Here is a 20,561-nt window from a genome sequence, read left to right as displayed (position 1 = left end):
TGAGCCATAAATGGTCAGTAGAAGAGAATAACTGAGTTACTTATTTGGGAGTAAAGGTAACATTTATGTTTAATTATATGTCTTTTGTATCTCTACCTCACATTCATTCTAGGATCTCTTAAGGCAAAGAATTTTGCCTTTAATCCATGTCTATCTGTTTCTGCTTATAATACTTGCTTGGGCTTCTTATGTAGCTCTGCAGGTAAAGAATGCACCTGTAATGCAGAAGACCCGGTTCGATTCCTGGGTCGGGAAGATCCCCTGGAGAAGGAATAAGCTACCCACTCCAGTATTCTTGGATTTCCCTTGTGGCTCACCTGGTAAAGATTCTGCCTGCAATGTGGGAGAAATCTGCCAGCAATGCGGGAGACCTGGGTTTGATTCCTTGGTTGGGAAGATCCTCCGGAGTAGGGAACAGCTAGTCCCACTCCAGTATTCTGGCCTGGAGAATTCCATGGACTATACAGTCCATGGGGTCACAAAGAGTCAGACAAAAGTGAGTGCCTTTCACTTTCACTTTCAGGGCGCATTAGGTTTCTCCACAGTGTAATTTTGCTTATTTTGAAAGAGGACTCTATACAATTTCTTCTTGCCACTTGCCATTATATTACAGAAAGTGTTGACATAACATGTTGATCTTTGGATGGGATAGTAAACAAGCTGTAAAAATAATTACATGTAGGTAAATAATGTATATAGCAAAGAATATCATTTTTAGGTAAAATAGATACCATGGAGTTTGGAATTTTCTAAAATAGTCCAATAACTTTCTTTGGATATAGATTACTTTCTTGCAAATAATTCTCATGCTCTGGCTTAAAAAAATTAACTTCTCTTAATTTTGTATTTTGCAAAAATTTTAGTGAAAGTAGATAAAATTGTCTATTGTCTATCCAAATGTTACAGATCTATATATTAATAGATTAAAATTTGAGATCATTTTCCTTGGTAGTTGATCAATAAAAGCAATGAACAAAGCATAGTTTGGAAATTGTATTGATCTTTCCAATTTAATGAAATTTAATCTAATGCAGGTGAAATAAACATGGGAGATTTGAAAGGTCTATTTAGCTCTTCATTTTAAAGTGCTAAATATTTTTATTTCTGTTTTCTAACTATAGCCTCTGACTGATTTTGTGGGTTCTATTGTCCTCAGGGGTAGCTCTGAATGTTACCTTTCTAAAGATGAAGAGTTATGGAATGGATTATATGAAATGCTGTATAGTGAAAAGTAATTAATAATGATTATAAGAGCTGTTAATTAACAAACCCATTCTAGTTGTAATTACTTATAATAGTGAATTATAAAATGACTTTATGTTAATGGATCAATATGAAAAAAAGGATTTTTAAGTTTGCAGTAAAGTGGGTATGTGGAAAGTTAATAGAAGATAGAGCTTGATAAAGGTATCATCTAACTGGCTTGTCCACAGACATTTTTCACATATCTTTTGAGAAGACAAGTTTCTTTTTTTCTGATGAGACTCCCCACGTCCAGGTAGCTCAGTACTGACAAACCCTCACAACATTTCCTCTAGATTACATGGCAAAACATCGCAAGGAGCAGCTTGCTGACCCTACCTGATGATCTGATTTCCTGTGAATTTTAAAAAGAGGATCTGCACGAGCAAAGTGGTTGTGTCAGAACCTAAAAAAAAAAAAAAGAAGGGTCTGAATTAACCAGGATGTCTCTGGCTGATACTATTCTACCATATCAGTTTCTATTGTTCTGTTGTCTCCAGGAAAACTGTCCTACATTTTTATCATACTTTATTTGTATTATAACACTGGGCCCTGAAGAAAACCCAATGGGATGGTAGGACAGATTTTGGCCGAGATATACAAATAAAAACATAGACACTTGGAAGTATTATAAATATGATGCCAAGTTATATCTCCCTTCAGTAAGGAATGTGGAGGGGATGAGATGTTGACTGGACATTTCAACCACAGGAAGTCACAGCTGAACACCTAAAGATGATTCTACAAAGAGGAGAAATCAGCTTTTTCAATGATCATCATCTCAATATCAAAATGTCCTTTGTGATTTTCCAGCAAGAGTCCCCAGTTCCAGGAACTCAGGTATGAGTTTGCTCTCTATGTATTGCATTCTAAACAGCTTGAAGGAGAAGGCAGTATATTCATCTCATTAGATTCCATGGAACATGAGAAATCAGGTGGAGGGAGGCTGTGGTCTTACAAACCTTTTCAAGTCCTTTATTATTGCACTGGTCCTGGTTAAAGCTAACATTTTGTACAGAAAAATGTGAAAGTGTTATTTGCTTTGTCATGTCTAACTCTTTGTGACTCCATGGACTGTAGCCCACCAGGCACCTCTGTCCATGGGGTTTCCCAGGCAAGAACACTGGAGTGGGTTGCCATTCCCTTCTCTAGTGGATCTTCCCAAGCCAGGGATCAAACCCATGTCTCCTGCATTGCAGGTGGATTCTTTACCATCTGAGACACCAGGGAAACCCCTGCTGCTACTGCTGCTGCTGCTAAGTCACTTCAGTCGTGTCTGACTCTGTGTGACCCCATGGACGGCAGCCCACCAGGCTCCCCCATCCCTGGGATTCTCCAGGCAAGAACACTGAAGTGGGTTGCCATTTCCTTCTCCAATGCATGAAAGTGAAAAGAGAAAGTGAAGTCACTCAGTCATGTCTGACTCTTAGCGACCCCATGGACTGCAGCCTACCAGGCTTCTCCGTCCATGGGATTTTCCAGGCAAGAGTACTAGAGTGGAGTGCCAGAGGTAACAAAAGAAAATAATCTCACAGACACTGTAGAAGTATAGATTGTTAACGTTGTATCTAAAGAAGTCTTTTAACCCTAAACACAGTCAAGAAATAGTGAGGGGGCTTGCCTAAAGCAACTGCATCTTCAGGGTTAACACAGTGTCTTGATCACTGACTGTCAGGAGAAATAGCAGAATAAAATCACTGGCTAAATAATGAAGTGAGAGGAGAGAAGGAAGGTGGGAGGAAAGAATACACAAAAAAGAAAAATGGGAGACATGGACAGAGTACAAAGTTGAACTTTACTTTTTTTCCCATTTTGAAAAAGTACTCAGAAAAAGATCACAAAAATAGCTATTATATATGTTTAAAACTCAGGAGTTAGTTACAAACCAATATAAGTTATAAATTTATGCCCAAGATCAACAACACATTTTTCTGATAATCTTATTTTGGAAATCTAGCTATGTGGCATGAGGATTGACCCTGGTAAAAAGATGGATATTGTTAAAAACTAAAATGTATATAATACTATAAATAGAAATGTCTTGATTAACACATTTTTAATATTGCATCTCTAAAATCAGAATAATAAATCATAACATTACAAGATGGAAAAATGTTTGCATTTCAGGTCACATAAAACACGTGTATTTCTGCATTCAGTAATGCATTCTACTTGCTGAATAGATTTCAGTTTCATTGACATCTGTTTGATAAACCTAAAGTTTTAAGCATGTTCTTTTAGTAAAATGTCAATTTGCACATATATTCAATTTGCTTCCAGTCTTTTTTCCCATATGTTTATTGACTTTTAGCTCAGTCCCTGAGGTTCTTAAAAATTATGTAGGGCTATTTTTCCTTCATCACTGAGATGGGCACTGATCTAACTCAAGTTATGCACCTAAAATTTTAGTCGGAAGTATATAAACACAATATTCACTATCATAAAAACAGAACAGTAAAAATAACAATCTCGGTCCTTTACTCTCTGCAACACAAGGCACCTTGGCAGGTGACTCAGTAATCCTCCATTCCAGAATAGAGTTACAATATGGTGATTTTGCACCTTATTGTGGACTTTAATAAATTTTTTGTATTAAAGCACATTGAGGTCAATCAGCTCACATAGTGAGATCAACATGAGACAAATACATTCAGGTAATTTAATTATTTTGCTAACAATGTCTCCCCATTCACCTCCTTACTCCATTTTTATCACACATGGTAATAAAGAAAGGGAAGAGAAAGATCTTTGGAGATGTTATGATAAAGCCAACAATTGTAAAATGGAAATGCTTGCTGGATGGATCCTATTTTCTTTAGATAGAAGTGTCTTTCAGTTTACCTCCACCTTGAGCAGTGTCTGGAAGTTTTCTGACATTGGTTTAGCCACACTGCTGCTGCTAAGTCGCTTTAGTTTGTGTCCGACTCTGTGCGACCCCATAGACAGAAGCCCACCAGGCTCCCCCATCCCTGGGATTCTCCAGGCAAGAACACTGGGGTGAGTTGCCATTTCCTTCTCCAATGCATGAAAGTGAAAAGTGAAAGTGAAGTCGCTCGGTTGTGTCCGACTCTTAGTGACCCCATGGACTGCAGCCTACCAGGCTCTTCCGTCCTTGGGATTTTCCAGGCACTGGTAGAGACAAAATCTAAAACTCGTGCTCACCTCTTTCAGGACTGTAATGATTTTTAATAGGAAAAAAATGGAAAATTATTTTTAATTAAACCAGGGATCATAAACATTAGCAAGGAGATGAAGAGGACATTCTCAGTCCCCAAAATCTTTATGGCCATCTACAAATGGTCCCAGTTACCTAGAGAATTCTGAAACCTGCTGTCTGAATTATTTTTGTTAATGGCTAGCATCCATTCTGATTGGTTCCTATATCCATTCTAATTGGCCCACTTTTGTTGTTGTTGTTAACAGCTTTAGTGAGGTAAAATTGATATATAACAAACTGTTCATATTTAACTGTATTTTTTTTTAAGTTTTCTCATATGTATTCACCTGTGAAAACCATTACCACAATCAAGGCAACAAACATATCCGTCATCCCTAAAAGTTTCCTCATGCTTCTGTAATTCCTGCCTACTGATCCTTCCCCTAGGCGACTACTGATCTGTTTTCTGTCACTATACATTAGTTTGAGTTTCCTAGACTAATATATAAATGATTTGTACTCTTTTTTTTTTTTTTTTTGGTCTTTCTTCTCTCACTCAGCATTATTTTGTTGAGATTCTTCCATATTGTAAGATGTACCAGTGGTTCATTTTTTGTATTGCTGAGTAGTATTCCATTATTCTACATTCCATTTGAATATGCTACAGTTTTTATATCCATTCATCTGTTGATGTACAATTGTCTAAATTTTTAGGGTTATTAAGAACTCTGTGGGTTTGGGCTTTAGATAGGTGTGCAGTTATGATTACATTTTGTCAGCTTTTCTAAGCCTAGTTAGCAGTTCATCACAGTGTAACTTTTGAAAGAAGTATTTCTGTTTCACAAATGACGAAACATCAACATCTCAGGATTGGTAAGCTATTACACTTCTTTTGTTTCATTCAGGCTGGGTCTATACATTTTAAAATTTTGGTTATCTCCATTAGTCAACAAGGTGTTTGATTGACCTGAGTAATCAAATTAGTGAAAATAGCTGATCTGAGAGCTTTGAAAATAAATGTAACTTTCTGCTGAGTTTCATGATTATTTCCCTGCTTGTTCTTTTGTTTCAATTTATTGGAGGTGATTATGTAAAGCTTAGCATTGTTAACATTTAAGTTAATTACAGCCTTATATCTATAACAAAGTCAAGAGTAAGAAGTATATCTCATTGAGGGAAAAAAAACTTCCATTTTTATTTTATAATTTTAAGAAGTATTTTAAAAAACTAATAATGGAATTTTAGGAAATTTGAAAAATCCATTGAAGTTATTTTTCAATTGGTTGAAGGCTGTAGTACAAAGATGGGGTAGTATACTGATTTCATTGACTGGCACTGTAGGAATATACCAATATTTCACAGGTATACCATTATTAATACCCAATCCTGCAGTCCTTTTCATGCAGAACTCCCACTGGGAGTACCACGTGAGAAAGAAGTGTAGGATGAAACCCGATTATTATAATTCACAAGACTAATTATGACTTTGAGTTTTCCTGGATAAGCTAATTCCTCCTGCACCCTGGGATCAGTAAGCACGAAAGTAGTCTCACAAGGATTTTGCTGCATTTAACATTACATATATTTATAAATAAATCCAGAGACATCAAATAGTACTTCAGCTCTCTGCTCTTTGTGTTTTGGTTTTAAAGTTACAAAAATTTTAAGTAAGAGAGTGCCACAGGTGTAATTTTACTAAAAGACAAAAATAAAATAAGGCACACACCAATCACATATTTTTTTGGCATTTACTCATTTGCTTTAAATAGACTGTTTATTTTTATTGGCATCACTGGTGAATAAGACTAAAGAGGGACATGGGAAAGCAAGGATTAAAGACAACTTGAAAGAAAGGAACACCCAGACAAATAAGAGTTGGAAGGAAAAGAGAGAAAGAGGAGGACTGCTGAAGATAAAAGAAGACTGGCAGGAGGGGCTCTGCTTAATTTTCTTTCTTTTTATTTTTTTGTGGAGAGCTTTGTGAGTGACAGAAAATGATTAGATATTCTTAAATGAATTGAAATCTGTTTTTGATTTTTTGGTGTGACAAATCTCACAAACACTGATTCCAGAGTTTTTTCTGATGCCACTATAAACAAATCCTTCCAACTGCCTTTTTTATTCAGGCACCTATTGTACATCTATCTGAGAGGGAGTTTCTTTGTGTACTGAGTAATTTCCATGTTGTGAGGTTTCTTGTCTTCAGTTACCTCCAGTTTTATGCCTCAGTCAGAAAACTCACATAGCATTCAAAAAGGAAAACTCAAAGCAATATAGACTTTTTGTGCCTTTTACAAAGAATTAGAGCTGTGTGCCCCTACCAATATAGCAATATATTATATAAGGTCAATACTCCTTTTCACATGCCTCTAATACAGATGCATTTTATGAGGTAGAACAGCAAACACTGAATCACTCTAGTAGAGATACACAAAACAAGTAATTATCGCTAGTTGCAGAAAAATAATTATGCAGTTGTGTGATGAAAACCAGTTTTTAACTGGGAGGAGAAATTCTACCAAAAAAAAAAAAAAGCCTGTGGAAAGGCTAAATGTTGTGCTCTGGAAAAATAAGCCATTCTATAAAACTTCCTAATGCAGCTGTATCATCCAGTAGAGGTACCATACTTTTTTTATAAGAGCACATTGCACACTGGGTGTGATACACTCTGCTCGTATACAAGGCACTTATAATTACTGCTATTTTCTGTTGACTTTTCTGTCAAAATGACTATTTTCTCTATTATCAATTCATCTAATATTTTAGCAAGAATATCCTTTATTGTCACTTAATGCTTACCAGGTAGTCCTTGCTTATGATTCAATAGACACCTACGATCATTAGCAGTTCTTATTTGGAGCCCGCTATCCTGTTATAAATGTTACCATATATTCTCTGTGTCTAAGATATAAAAAAATAACATTTAGTTGAGGCAAAAAAAGGTAACAGGGCTTTGTGTGTGATGCAGCATACTTTTTTTTTTTACACTATATAGAACACCAATGTGATGTGTACATTTCTACAGAAGGTATTTATCTCAAATATCTACAGTGAATTTGCTCTGCTCTGACATAGACCTAGCCCCCATTGAAGCCAAGAGGATTTTGTTTCCTTACTGTTAAGCATGGCTGTTCTGGGCCCTTTAACTAAATCCACCATCATGAATGAACTTAGAGCAGAAACAGCAAGTACAGCTACATTTAGGCTTATATCAGCATTTCTGTTTAATACATTTTAAAACTATATTTAAGTAATGTGGAGGTTATGACATGAAGTGACAAAACCCAAGCATGTGAGCTGGATGAAACTATCTTTAGCCAGGATTCCTGGGCCAATGTAATGAAGTATATGGGCTAAAGAAAGAGGCTCAGCTTTGCCTCTGAATTTTCAGGAGTATCAAGGCTCTCTAAAAGTCTTAATATTAAATATATCTTATCTATGCACCTTAATGGCATCTGTGACAAGCAAACAAGCCTGTGAAGCTTGAGGAAGTGTTCATCCTAATCCTTTTCAGTTGCTTCTTGCTGCTGCTTCTCCTGTGTCCAGCCCCACAGTTGCAAACTGGGCTCTATCCCACTACAAATGAAAAGAACAAACAAACAACACTTCCTTTGGGGCAATTTCTAGGGTTGGGTTCAAGTGAAGTGTAACTTTTCTGAGCAAAGCTCTGAAATTGGTTTAGTAATTTGGAGTTAGAAAAGATTTGGTCAAGAGAGAAGCCTTCAAACTCCATTTTATAATAAGATCACCAATACAAACAAGTGACAAATATAATCTACATCTAGCATATCTGTTTATAAAATATAGAAACCTTGCCATTGTAATATTTTTGGGCACTTATTAATTGTAAATCTGTCTTTACCTCCTCATCTCCTAATCCATTCTAGAGCTTGATAGTAAATACCCTTATGTCAACGTGATATACTTTACTACTGCTAACAATAAATTCTTGTATACCATATTTTAAATGTTTTGGTAGACTAACAGTTTCCCTCAACAGTGTTAATGATGCAGCAAAACCATAAATTCTCAAATTGTGTCTATTGGGTTTTTAATAGACATTAAACTTTATTAAATATTTTCCTATTTTACAAATTATTTCATTTAAAACTTGGAAAAATAAATATTTGTTGCTAATCTCATATACTTATTTCAGTTTAGCATATACTAGTGATTATTCTGGCTATTTAATATTAATAATTGTTCTTTTTAAAAGGTTGATTTCTCATGTGGGGATTGGGTTTTTAATGTAATGTTAAGATTAATATGATGAAGTACTTTGAATTCTTAAATATTCATTTTAATCACTTCTAACAATATCTAAGTTGAATGCTTTTAAAAGTTCTTCTAAAACCATTGTCGGTTTTATTTTGTAAAATCTGCTTCAAAAATTAGTCTACCACTGTGAATGAATTGCTTTTAATATAGAGATGGGAAGAGGGGGGAGGGGAGATTCAGGAGGAGAAAAATGTCAAGTGAATCAATATGATTAATTAAATTAAATGTGGATTCATAAAACTCATATTCACAGATTTACACACTATATTCACAGTGACATTTAAAATGTTTTGAAAATCCCTAAATAAAGTCCCATGTACATGAACATATTTTCCTTCTTTAAGAAATTTTTTAAAAACCTAACAACAAAACAGAATCATAAACTTTACTGCCAACTAATATACATTTCCAATATATTTTTTTTACAGAATAACAGGAACAATTTTAATATGTAAAAGTTTTAAATGAAATTATATCTATTTTTGCTACTTTCAGAGATGTTTATGCTTAAGCCAACAGATAATCTTGACTGCTAATGTAACATAGTTTTCCTTATTTTAAATGTGTACCAAGGTCATTTTCATGTTAAGCCATTAAGCTTACAACTTTATGCTGTTCTTCTACTGGATAACTAAATTGCTGTACTTAGCAGGTCAAATATTTATTTTTAAAAAGTTAATTTTCACTTTTGTTTTTTTTTAAAAAGTTGTGACATATGACGTAGAAGAAACTGATTCTTAGATTTCTGAAATATATTGTTTTTTAAATTCAGGTAGTACAAAAGTATAATACCTGAAACCTACACGTAGAACTAACATCTATCTATGAATGATAAAAATGACAACAAGGTCTTTAACATGGCACAACACTTGAGAGATTTGAAGAGAATTTTCAGGTTCAGACAGTACTTAATGGCATGAATTGTTTGTAAGTTAATTTAACTTAAGAAAATCAATCGTCTTTAGATATTAATTCTGAGTTGTTTATGATTACTTCCTCTCCAAAGTCTATTAATGTTAGTGAGTTTCTCCCCCAACCCTGTGTGTGTCAAATTAGTATAAAGCCTTCCATATCTTCTTTCGTGAGAAGTATATTATATTGCTTTCACAAAAATCCAGTGTAGCTTAAGCTATTTTAACAAACGACAGTCTTTTTCCCTGTAAAAAATGGTTCCAAGATAAAGATTTTACATCACAGAGAAAATGGAAGAAAATTGAGAGAATACTTTATTTCCTTTAGTAGCCTGCTATTGATGATGAAAAACAAGGCAACAAATGTAATTGGTAAAACAAACCCCAAAGGAAGTTTCAAGTGTCTCTAATAGGGGAATATTCTTAGTTGTAAATCGCTCAATTTTATCTCTAGAACCTAAAATATGTATCCCTGTCCCCCCCCCACCCAATCTTGCATCCAATTTCAATACTTCAGCCTTATCAAAGTAAACAAGCTATTGTTAGAATAGAAAATCCAGCTAGGTTGGAGGGCTGCTGCCACTTCCCTCTCTTCCTAGCACAATTCGGTGCCAATAGCTTTTGGAAAAGGGAAGAAAGAAAGGTCCGCTACTGTGCTGTGTGGAAGTAAAGGGGCAGAGGGGCATCACTTCAATCTCTTGGCTCTGGTCCTTTCTCACTCTCGCATCTCCAGAGAAAAGAGATGCTCTTCATTCACAAAACAAAACAAGAAAATCTCTATAATTATTTTTGGCTCAGCTCCATTGAAATTCATTCTCCTGGAAGCATCTCTGTTTTAGATTAAAACAATGCTTGGAATATTCATTCTCTGCTCTCTCTTTCTTTCTCACTCACCACTCCTGCGTGCCACCCACCCCCAACCACCACTCCCTGCACCGCCCCCCCACCACCTTTTTTCTCTTGCTTTCTTATTTCTCAGTCTTGGTTTCTCTTGCTCTCCATCCCTGTCTGGTTGAATTTTTTCTCAGCTGTGCCAAAGTTATATCTCAGAGGTTTTTAACATCATTGCCTACAAGTGCCTACTCAAGATCGTCATGTTTAACGTCAGTTGTTCAAGCCTCATACCTTCTTCCAACCAGGAAATTTCTCCAACCCTATATCCAGAGCCTATCTTACGGTTGTTGGTTTGTGATCTGATGTTTCAAGCCAAAAAAAAGAGATGTTCTAGTCAGTAAAATTGGGAAGAAAATTTACTTTCTCTTTCTTCCAGCCTTCTTTTCAATACCCAATCTTCAAAAGATGGACAAAGTTTTCATTGTCCATAGGAGGTGGTAGTTACTGAATTCCAGTGGTAAAGCATAGGAAATTATTATTTTAAAAATCCATTAGTTAGTTACTGACAAAATTTAGTGCCCAAAACCGTATAACTATTAAAAATATTTTTTCTGTCACTGACTTTAACTTTGATTTTCCTTAATGGCAAAAAAAGTTTACCATTTTCCTTTTTGTTAAGGCAAAAATTTTTTTTCAGCACATGGAAAGTAGAATTCCTGCTCCAAATAGTTTGTATGTACATATTAATAAATTTATTAATGTTCTGTGAAACATGGGATTCTCTTTCCTTAAACAGTAGATTCATTTGGGCTTCTACTGCAAGGCAAGAATTTTATTTATGGTGTCTTACATTTTGTGGAATTCCAATTTCTTACACCTTTTCATTCTTGGTGACAAAAATTATTGATAAACCTTTCATAGAAAGAGGTAGCTCTGATACCTACTTTCATTAGCATTAATGTGTCTTTCTATTTCTCATTCTCTAATTTGAATAATTAATTTGTGTTCATTTTTAATTCTTGGTTGTTAGCAAAGGCATCCAACCCTAGTACCCATCACCCAGGGAGTGAGCATCCTATTTAGGGGTGCATTTCTGCTCCTTTGAACAATGAATATTTTGTGTGGATACTGTAGTCACATATAACTAAGTCCTAGCCTTCCTACACTGTCTTGACAAACAAAACAAAATCCTGACCATAGCCCAGAAGAGAAATATCTCTGGGATTTCCTGTCTCTCCAGTAACAGTACAGCAATCTTAAAAGCATTTATTTAAAAGAGTTTGAGAATCTATTTCTAAGGCCTCACAAGAACCCTGATTACTGAATTCTATTTGGTTTACCAAATAAAAAGAAGGAAAAGAAGGAAAAAAAAAGGAAAACCACACACACTGCCATTAATTATACTGTAAACATTTAATAAATATTCTTTCTCTCTATCCTTTACCCTTTTCAAAAGGAAAGGTGGTAATTTACATCTATTTTGCCTCTTTCCACTCATTGTTTTATTTCTTTTCTTTCTGGCTTTCTTTTACTTCTGTAGAAAAGAGGTGGACATGTTTGAGAAGATAGAAATGTTTACTTAGTACATTTTTTTTCATATGAAAAAAAACAGCCTAGGCACTTTCTACTTTGTCTTATGACCTTTGTTAAACCTCTAATTCTGGAAGCTGCATTTTAATTACAAAATATTGTAAAGGGAATACAGTAGGAATACACAACCCTTGATTCTCAGCCAAATGAGAGAATTTAACAGCAATGTATGGTTGCTGGAATGGTTATGTTTGGGATCCATATGCATGTTCAACTCACACATTCAGGCAGTGCAATAAAGCAGGGAAAAAACAGCTGATACACAAAAGGGACCGTCTAGACAGTACCCCATCAGTCTGGCTAAATTTGGTGCTGGCATTCCCAATGGGATTGTAATATAATTGTTCTGGTGTCTGCGTTCATTCCCCCTGTCAAACACCATTCCAAATATACATCCTTCTCCCCCCAACCCTATTTCTTCCATAAATATGAAGCCCAAACTGTGCCATGCTAGAGAGGGTGTTGTTAGATGGCCCAACATTAAGAAAACATTATAATTTAGCAAAATCATGTTATTTAATTCCTTTAAAAAAAATCCTCCTATTACTTTCTAACTCCAAATAGAATTAATTTCAGACCAATTTAAATAATTTAAATTAGAACATGAAAAAAATTTTAATGCAAATACAAATAATCTTGAAATACTGAGCACTTTAGATGAAAGCAAATAGGCCTTTTTACCCCTTTATATTTATTAACCTCTGTTAGAAAATTTAACAGAAATCAGAGATGTGAAAGTGTAATGATGGACATGGATCATAAATTCTAATGAATAAAAAGCTAATGAAAAAAATGTTAAGCAAAAGCACTGAAAAAATGCAAATTGTGTATTTTTTCTTTCTTGGGTTTAAAAGCCATAATATTTTTTTCTCTCTAAACATCTTTTGAAAGTTAAATTTCTGTTAATTTATATAGGAGTTATTTAATATATTTGATTTTTTAAAAAGAGAAACCAGAAATATTTATCCACTGATTTGTAGTAACTATCAATTAATATTTTTAGAGATATTCTGGTTTAAGACATCAGGAAAATGAAAGTCACTATTTACAAAATAAAATAAAAAAACCCAACATTAAAATGAAAATGCACAGATCATTGACAAAGATGCTTATAATTTTAAAACTTTGACAGCACTGAAATTAAAGTTGTGAGAATCCCTTTTTATGGTAAGGAAAATGCAGATTTTAAGATTGTCGTATAATAGCCAGATATACTTATTTTATTTTCCAAAGTGTCACCTCTGGATATTATTTAGATATTAAAATTGACCAAGAAATCTTTTTTAAAAACCTTTTATTCTTTCAACTCCATGAAAAATTATCTTGGGAAAGAGGTTGGGCTGTTTGTTTTGTTATGTTTTTTTAATTGTGGGCTTATATTTGTACTTCTGTTTTGGAGGTTAATAATCCTTTCCTGATCCTGTAAACAGAAATTTGTCTCCCATCTTAGTGATTCTGAGATGCCAGATTACAATTCCAAGTGAGTGAAGAAAGTCTCCCCACCCCCACCAGGGACCACTCTAACTAGAGCAAATTCAAAGCAAATACTTCAGGCACTAGATCCTGGCTTTATCCAACTTCAGGAGCTGAGGCAAGCCCACCAACCAAAACAGGGCCCATAAGAAATGGCTGTTTCAGGAAGAAGCAAGATACAGGGCCTCAACTCGCACAAAGACAGAGCACAGTTGCACAGAAAATCACCACCAAAGGGATCGGGAAATACCCAGATACATTTTGCAGAGATGTCTTCAAATTCTCATGTGGGAAATGAAAGATTAAAGATTATAAATATCTTAAAATTTTTATGTGGAAAAATGAGATGAAGAGATTGTATCCTTACATTTTTAATTTAAAAAAAATAGTGATTTCGTATTTTTTTTCCTTCTCTTGTATGAAATTCTTCTGACTTGGCACATGAGTACAAGAAACACAGTCATTAAAAAAAAGACAACATAGTGATGATATGTGCGCAGTGTCTGCCTGAAGCTGGGTGGTTTGCTTGTGACTGTGTTTTATTCACCTTATTTATTTATTTTTTACAATATGTACTGGTAGAAAGTGAAAGAAAGGCACACCATAGGCCTCTTTGAGATGAAACAGTGTAGCCAAATCTGAGTTTTAGACTTGGTTTTCAAACTATGGAAGAATATCCTCTGAGACCTCTTAGGTCTTAACTGGATTAAAATGAATATATTTGTGCTCTGGCTCTTTTCAGCTAACTAATGTGCATGTGAATTGATAGTGTGCGAGGGAGCGGGTGAGAGCAAGTGTATGTGACACAGGGAGAGGCTGCGGGCTCCGGGCGGAGGGTGACTGTGAAGGAGCGTGCAGGATGGTGTGGGCTGCCTCCAAAGAGGGAGAGAAATGAAAATTAGCAGGCCCTGGGCTCCGGTGCGTTTTGTCTTGACGGGAGCCAGAAGAGAAGCTTGGTTGGGAGATGAGGAGGAAGGAGAGGGGTGGGGGTAAAGAGAGGGTGGAGAAGGGGGTGTGGCGTGTGTGTGTGTGTGTGTGTATGTGTGTGTGTGTGTGAGCTGAGGTTTCAGTTATGGCTGAGCTTTGGGGTTTGTTTTGTCGGTTCCTGGCATAAACAGACTGGAATTTCAGGTTCAGGTTGGAATGCGGGCAGAGGGGTGCTTGTCGAAGTTTCTTTTTCTGGCCCTTCACTATGGTTGCTGCTCAGAACATTACTGCTGCTACAGAGGGGGTTTGGGGGGGAGCAGCCAGGGATGCCGGTCTGTCTGCAGCTGCCCCTCTCACACTTGAATAAAAGAACTTTTTTTTTTTTTTCCAGGGGTAGGGGAGCTGTGAATACCTTTCCCAATAAGAGATGAGGCATATTGAAAACTATATTAAATTACCCTGATTAACAATTTAGCCACGAACAGGGGAGCTTTGGGAGATCTCTATAGGCAGGACTGGGGGCTATTCATGCCAGCAGCTAAGAGGTCGAAAGGTTTCTGAAGTTCACAGGCTCAGAGCCTTTGTTATGCTAACAGACAATCTCAAATCAGCTGCCTAGTGGAGTGTGAAATATAAATGATTCCTTGAGAACTTCCAATAAGTTGTCACTCTTGCTCTCCAAATACCAGGACAGGCTGCTAATTTCTAGCAGGCCCTTTTGCAACATGGCTAGCCCTAAATGAATGCCTTTGTAGTTCAAATAATCTTTTCAAGGGAGCTGTCCTATCTTCATAGCCCAATGCATCTTGGTTTTGACTATTAAATGAAAATCAGGGCTCAGCAGTGCTTGACTTTTCCAATCGCCCGACGTTTGGGAAGGGTGGTGGCAGCTCTCATGCACAACAAGTTAGCACCCACTGCAGGAGGCTAGGGCATTAATAACAGCCGAGACCCCAGGAGCTACCCAACTCTCACCCCCAACTCCCTACCGGGAACAATGCTCCGGGAGAGATTTACGTGGTTTCCCTCAGGCTGGACTACCTTCTTCTTTGAACCACACCAACACTTCTCTGATTTATGAACCCTCTGTCCAAGAGGACGGCCAGCTGACCTGCCAGCATCTGACTGGTCACTTCGAAGCATCAACTTTGGAGAGGGAGGTATTCATTCTTCAGGGCAGGAGAGGCCAAGGGGAAGACAGCAAGGTGTGTGTCCAGGCCATACCCCTAGTATCAGATGTGTGTGGATATTATTTTATCATTTGCCCATAAGAAGGATATAAACATAGCTTATGATCTTGGGTGTGACCTTTGAGCATATCCAGATAAATTAAAAAAAAAAAAAAAGGCCCTGGCACTCTGAGTCTGAATTACAAAGCTTTTTAAGTAAGAAAAACCACTCCCCAGACAAGTTGGGGGGAGTGAGACTGAGAATCTATGTGGGAGAGTGTGCCCAAATCAAACATTCTAGTAAGAAAGGACAAAGCTAATTTATACAAATAAAGGAAACACGAGAGAAAGAGGACAGAGACCAAAGCAAATGAGAAATTCATCTGCATCAGTCTTCACAGAGGAAAGGATAAAACCTTTACAGTAATACCTTGAGTCCTAAAAATTCGGGTATTTCTGACTCCATGTCCTCGACTTCTTTTACTGAAATGCAAAAAACTCCATGATATCACAGAAGTATCTGCTTTTTTCCAAACAGAGCAGGTTTGATTTTTGGCAAGGAATGGAAAAAAAAAAAAATCAAATGGACTGTATTTCTTAATATATTCTTAGGGTAAGTTTATAAACATGTAAATACATAGAAGCAGTATGTTTTAATACACCCTTAGGTGACTTTATAAAGCTTGATGATACAGCTGTACAGAAAATCAAGGACATTGATCACCCTTCATCATCTTCTTCCTCTCACTACAATGATTTACAAGTATTACTAACCACAATGATTTTAAAATATTACTTCAAAAATGATTGGGGAGTTCATTCTGATTGGAATAGAAACTGATTTAAGTAAATACTTTTTCTGCCTGAGGTATAGTTAGATTTACAACTATATATTAAAACATTAATTAAATAGAAATAAATGATGGTGTAATGTGTTCCAGTTTTGAAATCATCTAGCTTATGTGTTTAAATCTTGTTTGTTTTTTAAAAGCCAGAATACAGCATACAATGGTAAAAGACTCTGGGATTCGACTTAGAGAATTTAGCCACCAGAGTAGGAGAGTGTTTAGGATTCAGATTTTTATTTGTTTCAGACTCTTATCTGTTTTGCCCAGTAAACCAATCTGCAAATACTATTGACTAGAAAAATGAGTTCAGATTACTGACACTAAACAAGTAAAAGTTTGTGGTTTCTTCTGCCAAATGCCAGAATTAGACAATAATTCGTTATTGATCTACTCACACCCTTTTCAGAGGGACTTAGGATCCTGGTTACCCTTATTTCAGAGACAGCAGAATAATTGGCTTCAGGGGCACATCTCATTACACAAAACTGAAGGCAACCCAGAGCTGAAAGTTCAACGGAGGCAACATAACTTGCTTAAATTTAACTTTTCACCCACCCCCTTTTCATTTTTAAAGTTAATTAATATTAAACTGTTAGTATCTAAGTTATTGACACATGCTGGACATTCAAAGGGGAAACACCTTCCCTGTGCTTCCAAATACTTATTTTTACCACTTCCAAGGGTCCTCTCTCTTTCTGTCTTTAATACATCAAAACAGGGAAGAAAGCGCTTTTGTGTTATAACTACAGAGAAAACATTTGAGAATGTGTCAATGCTGTGAATACCAGCACCAGTTTGGAGGTTGGTTTGTTTTTCCCCCTGCCGGGGTATTTCTTTTCCGTTTGCTTTTGAGTCTTTAAACTCTGGCCACTTTGAGAAAAAGCAATGGTTGAAATGAAAAGTTAGGACAAATTGCGTTAAACCTGCGTGTTGCCAGAATATGAGCATGATGAAAGCAGTGTTGGGACATGGCAGAGCTGAGCAGCTCCACACACAGAAAATTAAAATAAAATAACAAATAGGAGCTGGTCTTTTCATTCTTCCTGAAATACTTCAGATCTAAGAGAAAGGGAATTCCTGTTTAAAAAAGCAAGTTTCTAGGGTTGCCACTGCTGCGTAGTGGGGGTGTCTGAATGTGTGTGTGTGTGTGTGCGCATGTGAGTGTGTGTTTGGGGAGAAAAGAAAGAATGGGGAGGAGGAAGGGCAGATAACTTTACTGACATATTAATTCTTTAGATAGCAGTAAATGAATGGTCCAAATAGACATTTGTTTCCCTTAATAGGTTTTGTACAGGTCTCTTACAAGCTGTGGCATATGCTTCATTTATATGTATATTTATTTAGAAGGATAGAGAATAATAGGTGTAGTTTGTCTATAGTCGCAGTTATTATTTAAAGTCCAAAGAGGTTACAACTTTTTTCTACTCCAAACACGGATACAAAGGTCTCTTATACATGCCTCCTGCATTATGTTGAAGGCCAATTAAAAATGAAGATAATATTCTAACTATCGAGCTTTGGGAAGAGGAAGAAGGAGGCTAAAAGGCAAAAGGACTCCAAGATGGCTGCCTCTTCCTTCTTTCCCTCCTCTCTGCCTGTTTTCCACACAGAAATTAATATAATATTTTGTTTAGAAATCACACTGTGGGTCACTTGTAAATGAGGCAGTCTCTGAAGCACCAACATCTGCCTAGAATACTCTCATGATGCCATCAAGGTATGGAGAGAGCTTAAAATGCAAACATTCAAATGTATTTAGATTTGTATATAGAGACTGGACTCACACACATACACACTTGAACGTGTGAACAACACACACAGCTGCAAAAGGAATAAAAGGCCGAAATCCTTCTTAATTCTTAGGACAGAAGGGCAAAGGAGGGCGCCAGGCCACCACCCTCCTCCCCAAAGGATCAAAAATGCACTGTTCATGGTCTGGATTCGATTTTTTAAAAAAGATATATCTTAGTGATGACTCTCTCATTAGGCGGACTTCTGAAGTCTGTGGAGACAAGATTTCCATAAATTATCTCTCTAACTCATCTCATGCTGGTGCAAAATGCAAAGCTAAAATTGTTTTTCTTTTAATTTTTTTACATTAAAAAAAAAAAGTGTACCATGCTAACCAGCTTTCTGACTAACATGTTAAAGGCTTAAGAGCACTAGTAATTACTGCTATTAATTATAATAAATACATATTCCCAATCATCAAATCCCACCCGTAAAGCTAAACTAAAATAATGTCGGGAATAAATAAAAGTATATTTGGAGCTTTATAACAGATTTATAGCAGGTTTTCTGTGTAGACTGGAGTGCACTAAGCAGAGAACAAAGCAAATGGTTTAGTTCCTATAGGAAATATATTAAAAAGAAAAAAACCCACAACCCTTTATCTAAAAGCCATCAGGGACAAGCACTCAATACAAGTTAACAAGCAGGAACTGATAAGATAACATTTATATGAGGTCAGAAGTCAAATGCCAGTCAAAGGCTTTTAACCTCTTGGGTCATAAACAGGAATAGTTAAAAGTGAGAGGTAGTTATTTATCGGATTTTAAGGGTACCTGACCATTGCCAGAGAATCACCGATGATGAAACTAATTAGGATTTATAGAAAAAGAACTTTGTAGCTGTTCAAAGAAAATTAACCTAGAAACCCATAATTCTTCAATTGGTAGGGAGAAAAACAAACAAACAAAAAAAAATCCTTCTTTTTGAGGGGAAAATAAATCTAGCAATTTAAATAGATTTGGTAACAAAATCTCTCTCAGAAACAATAATTTATAGCTAATGTACATATTGATTAATATATGGTGAATAATATAACTTATAAATTCTGTATTAACCATCCAACAACAAAAATAAGCATTACATAATTTATTTCCAATTTTTGATCTTTTTCTTTTACTCCCCTCGCAGAGCTCCTAAATTAGACAGAATATAACTCTGATACCACAGTCCTTCTTGCTCTCAGAATGCCAACATTTATAAATCAAAAAAAAAATATATATATTCTAATAGCAATCATTTTAAAGCATCAAAATATCAAAACTACCTAAATTTTTATCTTAATCTACCCAGAGAAACAGATGTCTCTTCTTTATTTGCGGTCAGAATATTTTCCTTTGTTTTGGTTTTTGTCTTTTTTTGCCTTTTCTTAGGTTTATATTCCAAACTCCCAAACAGTTCCTGGTCCCAGAGTCCAGGCTGGCTTCTATTTTCAAAGCATACCACCCCCCCTTTTTTTCTCTTTTGCAATAAAAGAAAGCAGATCTAGGTATTTCTTTCTAGAGAGAAATAGAGGGATTGTTGTTAGGCCCTGCTAAGGCCCACTGTTTCTTTAAACAGAGTCCACAATACACTAGGCGAACATTGTGGATTTAAAATGCTTTTAAATATTTATCAGAAGTATTTTATCATCATATTCAAATGACACCTGGAGTGCACTCACCTTTATTGACAATCTCTGTTCTGAAAGTCCATTTGCTTCCTTAAAGCCCCCCAAGCAGAACAAGGACTACCCGTTTTCATTCAGTTAATGTTTAGTAAAAAACCAAGCAACCTTAATCAGCATGCTGATTGCATCGTCAACTAACAAATAATTTACTACTCTGAGCATTGCATTCCATTAAAAGCTCATTAAATTTTCTGTTCTCCAATGGGAGGTTTAGCTTTTGAACTGCATGCTTTTGCTTTGAATGATCATTTATTCAATTTTTGCAAAATGTTGTGTGTTTTTTTTTTTCTAAAGTATAGGTGAGCATTTCAATACCTATAGACTGCAGACACATGGAAACACAGCCCAGGGCTTGAGAAGGTTCTGTTTGACTTATAAACTCTGTTTCATAAAAATTCAACATAATCTCTTGCACTTTTAGGAAATCCTGAAATCACTGGGTGTATCTGTGGTGTTGTGTGACCCAAAGACAGTCTCAAATATTAATACAGAATATAAAATAGTAAATACCCCTTTAAAGCTTAAATTTCCCTTTTCTACGTATTAGAGTTATTGCTGTTTTATTATTTTTAGCCTTATAAGTAGCTGTTTTCTACTGATTCAAAAAGGATCATGACACCACAAAGCCCTTACCATATTTGATGCCAAACTTAATACCTCGGGTGTGTGTATGTG

At 35.9% G+C, this 20,561-nt stretch overlaps 1 long non-coding RNA gene across 2 annotated transcripts in view; it reads right to left on the bottom strand.

Annotated features, from left to right (window-relative positions):
- LOC104982505 overlaps positions 1-19,964 on the bottom strand; it is a 41,848-nt gene extending 21,884 nt beyond the window's left edge. For both annotated transcript variants that reach the window (XR_824513.1, XR_824512.1), the window contains exons 1-2: positions 19,881-19,964; positions 1,582-1,648 (exon numbers count right to left, since the gene is read on the bottom strand). This is a non-coding gene — a long non-coding RNA (uncharacterized LOC104982505). The remainder of the gene's footprint in view (positions 1-1,581; positions 1,649-19,880) is intronic.
- Positions 19,965-20,561: the final 597 nt, after the last annotated feature.

Source organism: Bison bison, unplaced genomic scaffold, assembly GCF_000754665.1.
Source record: "Bison bison bison isolate TAMUID 2011002044 unplaced genomic scaffold, Bison_UMD1.0 scf7180017864533, whole genome shotgun sequence".
NCBI classification, from domain to species: Eukaryota; Metazoa; Chordata; class Mammalia; order Artiodactyla; family Bovidae; genus Bison; species Bison bison.
Note: the sequence above shows the minus strand (reverse complement) of the source record. Positions and strands in the feature narration are given on the sequence as shown.